The sequence below is a fragment of the Glycine soja genome, chromosome 20, assembly GCF_004193775.1.
Source record: "Glycine soja cultivar W05 chromosome 20, ASM419377v2, whole genome shotgun sequence".
NCBI lineage: Eukaryota > Viridiplantae > Streptophyta > Magnoliopsida > Fabales > Fabaceae > Glycine > Glycine soja.
Genome location: NC_041021.1, coordinates 8,709,848 through 8,719,025, shown reverse-complemented (window position 1 = coordinate 8,719,025; position 9,178 = coordinate 8,709,848).

The following is a 9,178-nucleotide window of genomic DNA, read 5'->3' as shown; positions in this document are numbered from 1 at the left end:
TAAGTAAAAATAAACTTAGATAATTAAATTATATATATTCTAATGATTAATAAGTAATTATATATTTTATCGTCCATTTAATATATATACTAGCATATATTTATATAGTATTAAGAATATTATTATATAAAATATTTTAAGAAAAATTAAATACCATGTACTAAACACAATGATTCTTTATATTTAGTATGAAAATTTAACCAGGTAATTTAAATATTAATCAATGGAATATTTATTTTTAAAGTTATTTAAAATAATATCATATGAATTCTAACTATCATTGATTTTATAGGATTTCTAAGTAAAAACCAATTTATTTAATTAAATCATAACTAATTTTAATAAGTAATAATTAATCATATAATTTATCATTATTTAACATAAATAATCACATATTTTTATTTAATATTAAGCATATCATTATATTGTATTTCAAGAAAAGTTAAATATTATGTAAAAAAACACCAAAATTCTTTATTTTTATGATTATATATGCTTATATAAATTATAAAATATATTTTTTCATAAATAAAAACATAAAAACAATAATCCTTTAACTATATAAAAATGATCCTATCTTCACTCCATGTGGGCTGAATAATATTTATATAATAAGAATGACATAAAGTATTATATCAAGATACTTGTTATTTATATTATGGATTGACTTTGATCTAATCTGAGGTTAACCCAATGGAATCCAAATAGATTGATTTGAATTTTTTAAATGTTTGAATAGTATGTATCCAATTCAATTAAGATTTAATTATATATGAGTTTAATCTTATTCAACTCAAATCATATATTTAAATTTATTATTATATATAAATTAATTATTAAATATAAAATACATTAATTTTTAACTTATATAATTCATTAAATTATATCACTCATGATTTTTTTTAAGATATTATTTTTATTCTTATCTTAATTTTGTTTATACTTTTTTATACTAATATAATATTTTATTTCTATCTAAAATAAAAATATTATATTAATATTACAATCATTAATTTTATTAGTCAAATATTACTATAATTTAATCTCTTTTAAATGTATTTAGTCATTATATACTTATAAAATTTTAAAAAAAATTATTCTAAAGAATTTAATTTTTATAAAATATAAAATAATTCTAAATATTCAAACTCAATTAGTCCCAAAAAATTAAACACTTTATCAAAATTTTACAACATTCATTCACTCTCTTAGTCTCTTAACCAATAATGATATACCCTTTGTCCTCATAGTGTCATCACAATCGTATTATATGACTCAAAATTTTAAATCACTTTTTTACACGTTCAAACAATAAAACTAACTGACCCGAAATATTAGGATATAATTCCACTAATTGTCGGTGAAATTAAAATAAAATTGGTATATAAGGATAACTGATATATTGAATTATCATTCAATATTATCCGAAAATGATTTCAAAATATGGTTTTTACCCCAAATAAAGATATTTATATTTCTATACTATTACTTATTCAAAAAATAATTTACCCCAAATCAATCAAAGGGTTATATTATTATTTCATAAATCAAAATTTTAAAATATCAAATAACAAAAATATAACTAAATTGATTCTTATGTCTAATTTTGATAATTATTATATGAATTAATAAGATCAATTTTGAAATTGAGTTATACAAATATTATTATCAAATAATTAATAAATATATTTCATATTCTAAATTTAATTCATATCTTTATTCTTGCAATCATGATAATAATCGGAAATATACTTAATAAAGATAAGATTTTTTTTTCTGATTGAAGTTTTTAATGCTGACAATTACACTGTTTTAATATTGATATAAATGTGTTTGTGAGGTGACGTGTAAGAATTAAGGAATTATAAAAAATCTGATTGATGATTTTGATGCACGGGTAGATATTTTAAATATATAAATTTTGATTAGAAATTATTTATAATTTAATTTTTTTTTCCGATTATTTTAACCATGTTTGTAAAGTATAGCATTTTTAACTATTAATTGTTGTTTATAAATATGCAGTTAATTATATATGTGATAGACTATGATTTTAAAAATACAAAGAAATAAAAATTAATTATATTTTAAGTAGATAGTGATTTAAATAATTAAATCATATTTTAATCAATCTAAAACAAGAGTTCCTCGTTACAATAATAAAAAATTAAAACAAAATATTTTTATGAAATGATTTTTAATTATATATTTTTAAATTAAAACCTAAAAGTGAGACATGTCATTCATGACTTATAGATTGATTTATTATAAAAAATTATCTTGTAAAATATTCTGAATTTTTAATATATATGAATTTTTAAAAAAATTAATTAAAAATTATGAACTAAAAATAATAAGAATTTTGTGTTAGATATCAATCATGTATCATAAAGTATATTTTTCTAAAAAATATTAATACCCTATTGTGCAATATAGTGTGGTTAAAGATCCCATTAATTATTATTATTATTATTATTATTATTATTATTATTATTATTATTATTATTAAAATAAAATTTGGGAGAAAATAAAAAAATAACAGTTAAATTTATTATTAATATTTCATATATATATATAATATTATAATATGAAATTTTATTTTCTTTGATTTTGTAATGACATTTTTCCTATTTCTTTAAAATTTAAATATTCATCATTTAAGAAATTAATATTTCATATATCATTAAATATCAATTAACTAATATACTACCAATAATTTGTTGGTTGAGTGATCTTGAGTTCGATTTTTCTAAATAAAATTTTGGATTTAAAAATAAAAAAATAATATAATAAATACTTTAGTTCAATGTCATGATGATAAAAAAAAAACTTATATAATAAAAATGAAATAATACACATCATTACCTGTGTTTCATTATAATAATTAACTTATTCAATCAATTTAATAATTATTTTATTTTATAATCACGCTAAATATAATGATTAAATATATTTTTAGTTAATTAATTAAATAAATCACCAATGATTTATAAATCTATTATCTGTGCCAGATTACTAATAAAGAGGAATTAATGAATGAGAAATTGAACCAATCTCCATATTTTCTATACTCTCTTCATTACGTGCCCATGTCAATTTATAATAATGAATTATTTTTTAAAGCATATCATAATGTATTAAAAAAAACATATCATAATGTATAAATTTAATTAGATGTTTTATTAAGTGAACATTTTAATCAAAATATTTTATTCTATTATTAAAATGTCATGTTTAACTTTTTAAAAAAATCTAAAATCCATTTATTGCTTAAAATTCTTTAGAATGACACGTGTAAATATTTTTTTAAAAAAACATTTTTATATGTATTATCATAGATAGATTAGTAGATTACTAGAATATACTATCCGTGCCATGCATGTGTAAACATTATTTATGAATATATTTATAAAAAAAAGTAAATTTATAAATATTTTTAATTTATAATAATAATAATAATTTGAAAATAAATTATTGTTTTTAATTTATTCTAACCATAGATCTTAAAGTATAATATTTTGATTATTAATAATTGTTGGTCATTATAGATATATAGTTTATTATATATGTAGTAGACTAATAAAATTAGGATTTTTTTATGGTAAGACTATTGATTTTTATTATAATTACTTCAAAAATAATATCAACAATAATTTATGATTAAATGACGGTATAAAATTATTTTATAGATGTTTATTAAACTCATAATTATGTTTATATGATTTTTACTCACAAAAATAACTTAGGTTACATGCCAAGATCACAAAAAGAAAAAATTGATGTTCTCTATTTTTTTTTCTTATGTTGGTTAGTAGTTTTTGTTTACACATATTTATGTTTCTTTTATTTTATTTTGTGAGACATTGAAGAATAAGACTTTGTTCAATTATTTATAATATAATTTGATATCGGTATTAGTTTGAGAGTTACTTAGTTATGAAAATGTGGTCCAAAAATAAATTAACATAATTTAAAATTGAATAATAATTAATTATTAAATAAAACTTATTAAATTTTTTAAAAAACAAATACTTATATCAGCTATAAATAAGAGGTAGATTATTAAAATTAAAATATTAACACAATAAATTAAATTATCAATTATGACACAATGTTATTTTTTTGGGACCAATAGACTACTGTTAAATTTAAACATTACACTTAATTAATTATAGAAAAATCAATTAAAAGATTCCAAAATTAAGTAATAAAAATGTTTTAATTTAGGCATAATGTTGCTAAGTTTGGTCCCTTATATTTAAAAATTTATCGATTTTAATTAATTATGTGTTTACTTTTTATTAACTAGTCCTCTACTAATATCTATTTTAGACCAAATTTATCATTTTATTAATTTTTGACAGCAAAAATGTCAATATTAGTTACTAAGGTTATCAAACTCAAGAGTTTACGCAAACTCGTAAGAGTTCTATAGACTCGACTTGTGGACTCAACTCGTATACTCGTAAGAGTCTATTTCATATAAAAATAATAACAAAATATCTCTAAATAATATATTAATTAAACATTTCAATAATATAATAAAACAAAGTAGTAAATCATAAAGTTCAGACTATTTAAATAACCAAGTCTACTAATAATACATTACCACTAGATAATAACTTATAGACGTTATAGTAGTGTAGATCATTCTTGAGAGTTTGATATTATTAGAGAATAAGAGTTTGATACTATTAAATGTGAGAATTTTGTAGTTGAGAATAACACACTAAATCAAGGTATGTTGAATGCTAAACACATAGAAAACAATATAAAAAAAAAACTTATATTTTGATCTAATTTTTTTAACTTGCTAACTCATTGACTCGGTGGTAAACTCGAGAGTATATTGAGTTTACTTAGAGTTTGCCTAGAGTCTACTAAAAAAAGAATTTACTCGAGAGTCAACTCATAGAAGACAAGTGAACGCATAAACTTACAAGAGTTAACAAATTAACTCAAGAGTTTGATAACCATGTTATTTACGTTAAAGTAATAAAAGTATCAATTTAATTCAACAAAGATAAATATTAATTTATATTATATAGCTACAATTCTCACATGACGCATATATTTATCATTATATTTATGCAAAGGAATCTTTATAATTTATATATTATTATATTTTGTTATAAAACTTCCATTTTTGTTTAACGTAGTTAATATTTAGTCTTGTTAGCAATTCTACTCGGTTAATTATATCTTTAAAATAAATATTTCTATCATAATTGATATCCTAAATACTCAATTAATAATCGAGTTTAATTTTTTCAAATGAGACCCCTAATATTTCAGGATTGTAAAATTTTCTCTTCATTTGCGTGACTCAAAATTTCAATATTCCAATCTAGAATGTTTGACTCGTGCCATTCACAGTTAAATATCATTCATGAATATTTATATAAATTTTAAGTAAAAATGTAAATATTTTTACAAATTTAAATTAGGAATTATTTATGATTAAAGTATAATATTTGTAATTATTAATTATTGTTCTTCAATATAGAATGTATAGTTCATTATAAATCTAAGTAGATTATGATGCTTAAAATACAATAAATGAGAAAAATAAAAAACAATTATGTGTTAGGTAAAGTAGTAATTTAAATAATTATTATAAAATAATATTTCAAATAATTTAAATCAAGAGTTATCAGTTATAAAAAATAAAATATTTTAACAAAATGACTTTTTTAACTATATATTTTTTACTGAAACCCCGTCAAAAATAATTTTGACTTCAAATCCGAACATTTATAATTACCGTAATGTCTGTATATGACATCAATTGTGGATTTATGGTTCTTGTAACCATTTTTAAATCCTCTCACATAGTTTTATTTATTTATTTATAATTAATATATAATATATAATTATGCATAAAATTTGGTATATTTAGGACATTGATTATGGTCCTTGTAATTATTTCTCAATAAAAATAATAATCACAATCACCTGGACAAAACAATGAATGAGCAAATCCATAAATCCAAAAAAAATAAGAGATTATTAAAGATATTAAATAAATAAATAACAAAAGAATGAGGTTATAAAAAAGCCAGCCAGTAATAGCTTCTTTTTTTTTTTACTGAGCAAACTGAGATGCCCGCATCCACCGTTACATCACTATCTGGAACAAAGATTAAGAACGACAATTGGTTGAACATACATATAGTCTTGAAATTTTAGGGGATCTTTTTCATTTTTTTAGCATTAATAGATTCTTCTCATTTATTTATATGTCTAGTGATTTTTTTAATTAAATTGATTGACATATGATATATTGTAAAAGTAATCTGTATTGTGAAAATTAATTTGATTAAAATTACATAGATTTTTGTATAAAATTATTTGTGCGAATTGTGTTCGGCCCAAAGAAAGATGTAATTTGATCAAATAATATTTTATACATGTGATGATAAAATATGCGATAATTATAAGGTATTTTTATGTGAATAATAGTCGGTTCAAAGAAAGATTATTATTTGACAGAATTTATTGTCAATATGTGATCATTGCGTTCAGAGTATCAATTACAAATTAATTTATTTAGGAATTAATGATGTGTTAGGTATCTTGTGATGAGTCTATTCTGTATAATATTTGCATGTTTTGTTATATGTATTTTTATATAACTAAATTATATGTGAAAATTGTGTAATTTTAAGACTTCTTATTTATTATATTAAATTGTCTTGTATTTATTGGTTAAATTGATTGAAACAACGTGTTGTCAAAGTAACCTTTGATGCATAAGTTGATTTGATTGAATTTACATAGATGTTACATGAAATTATTCATGCGAATTGTACTCGAATTTGGCAGAATAATTACATGTGATGATTATAAATAGTGTGACTGAATAATGAAATATTTAAAGACAATTATTATTTGACTGGAATAATCATCATATAAGTTTTCTATGTGAGCAATGAAGTGTCCAAAGACAACAGTTATTTGACAGGATTTATCACCAATGTTTGATCAATGTGTTCAGAGAACCACTTGTGGTTAGTCTTTTTCAATCAAAAGATTGAGAATTAATAATGCGCTAGGTATCTTATTTTGGTCTTGAAATTTACCATAAAGACTATTTTTGCATTGTATGTTTATTTTTTCTTCTTTTAATTGTTGTTGTTGCTACTACTACAGTTTAAAATACTCATATTATTTGAATCTCAAAACTGCACGTATAAAATTTAGAGTTTGAAAGGAGTCAGTTGAGAGTTGAGGATATTGCATAATTTTTTTCTAGAAAAGAAACAAGGGAACAAGATAAGGAATTTCCTTGTTGCTTTTGTAGGATGAGACATAAAAAAAGAAGTCTCATTTACAATATTTAGTGTGTGAAAAATGATAGGAGTCAATTAATTTAGTTTTGTAGGAGTCAGTTAATTTAGTTTTGTACCGAAAGATGTTAGTGAGTAGATTTTTATTCTACTACTTACATAAGTATGTCTATACGATGCTACATATGAAGTCATCTGCCAAGTGATAATGAAAGATTCATCTATGTGAGTGATGACATAAAGTTGCAGTTGAAGTTATGAGAACTTTTATGTTGCTTTTAAAAAAACTCAATTTCATTTGAATTTGGTTGAGACATATATTGAGTTGTTTATTAAACCAAATTTTATTTCTAATTTAGACAAATTCAGTTATTCTTGTTTAATTAGAAATAATAAAGTTAGTCTCTCTTATGATTCAAACGTTGCAAGTTATGAGTTCTTTTATGGATATTTAAGTTTTCCTATTGCAAACAATTTTAGGTGACACAACACTTAAAATTAAATGAGAATTTCGTCATTTTATAACATAAACGCTTAAGTCATATGTCTTAATAGAGAATTTGGATGCTTGTGTTATAGAAAATTTTGGATCCTTTATATTGGTTGGACCTTATAGTCTACATTGAGTATATAAAAGGAAAATAAACAAACAAAAAGGAATTCTAGTGCTGAAAAAACTAATGATGTCTTAGAACTAATACATACATATATTTGTGTTCTATTCCTTATGGATTCATGGAATAAACAAATGTATTTTATTATGTTCATAGATGATTCCTCTTTATTTAAATTATGAGAAGTTTTGACCTCTAGACATTTAGTCTTTCAAAGCTGAAGTTAAACTTCAACTAAGAAAAAGAAAGAAAATTAAAATTGTCAAATGTGACTGAGAGGAATACTATGGTAGATATGACATAAGGTGCAACATTTGGAGTCCCCTATGTGTTTTTCTTCAATAATTGTGAAATTGTTCTACAACATATAATGTTAGGCAAACCTAGCATGAAAAAAGTTGCAGAATGATGAAACTAGACTTGTGTAGATATGGTAAGAAATTTGATTCTTCTCTACCAAAGTCGTTTTGGGGAAAGACATTAAAGAATACAATTTATATCTTTTTAGGATAGCAATTAAAGTATTCACTAATAACCCCTATAGGTGTGAGCCAGGAAAACCCCAGCATTAGGCATATGCACATTTGGGGATATAGGATGCATGAAGGTAAGCTAGACTTAAAGATAATTAGTTACAATTTTTTTGTTACATTTAAAGTTTTCTCATGTAAAAGTTTTACAATCCCACTTTAAGATCATGTTTGAGACATGCAAGACTTGTGAATATATGAATACATGATTTTGATGATGCCAAAGAAGAATCAAACAAGGTTGCTTCAAAGGATAAACATTGCTTCAAGATTAATACAAGGTTGCTTTAACAAACAAAGCCTTGCTTCAAGATTAACTCAAGATCAAGCCTTGCCTCAAAACAAAGTGTTTCCAAGACATCCAAGACTCTGGTAATCGATTACCAGGTAGTGTAATCGATTACTAGAAGACAATTTTGAAAAATAGTTGTTTAAAAGGGTTTTGAATTTGAATTTTGAACCTGTAATCGATTACTAGATGTTTGTAATCGATTACCAGCAACAGAACTCTTAAAATTCAAATTCAAAAGTCATGACCCTTCAAAATATAACTGTGTAATCGATTTCCAAAAACCTGTAATCGATTACTAGTGGAAAAATTCATAAAAAGCTTTTTGAAAAGACACATATCTTCAAACCATTTTGAAAAGGTATGAAGGGCCTATAAATATATATATGTGTGTCTGATTTCAAAAAGTAAGAGAGAGATATTCCAAGAGAACTTCATTATCAAATACTCTTTCAA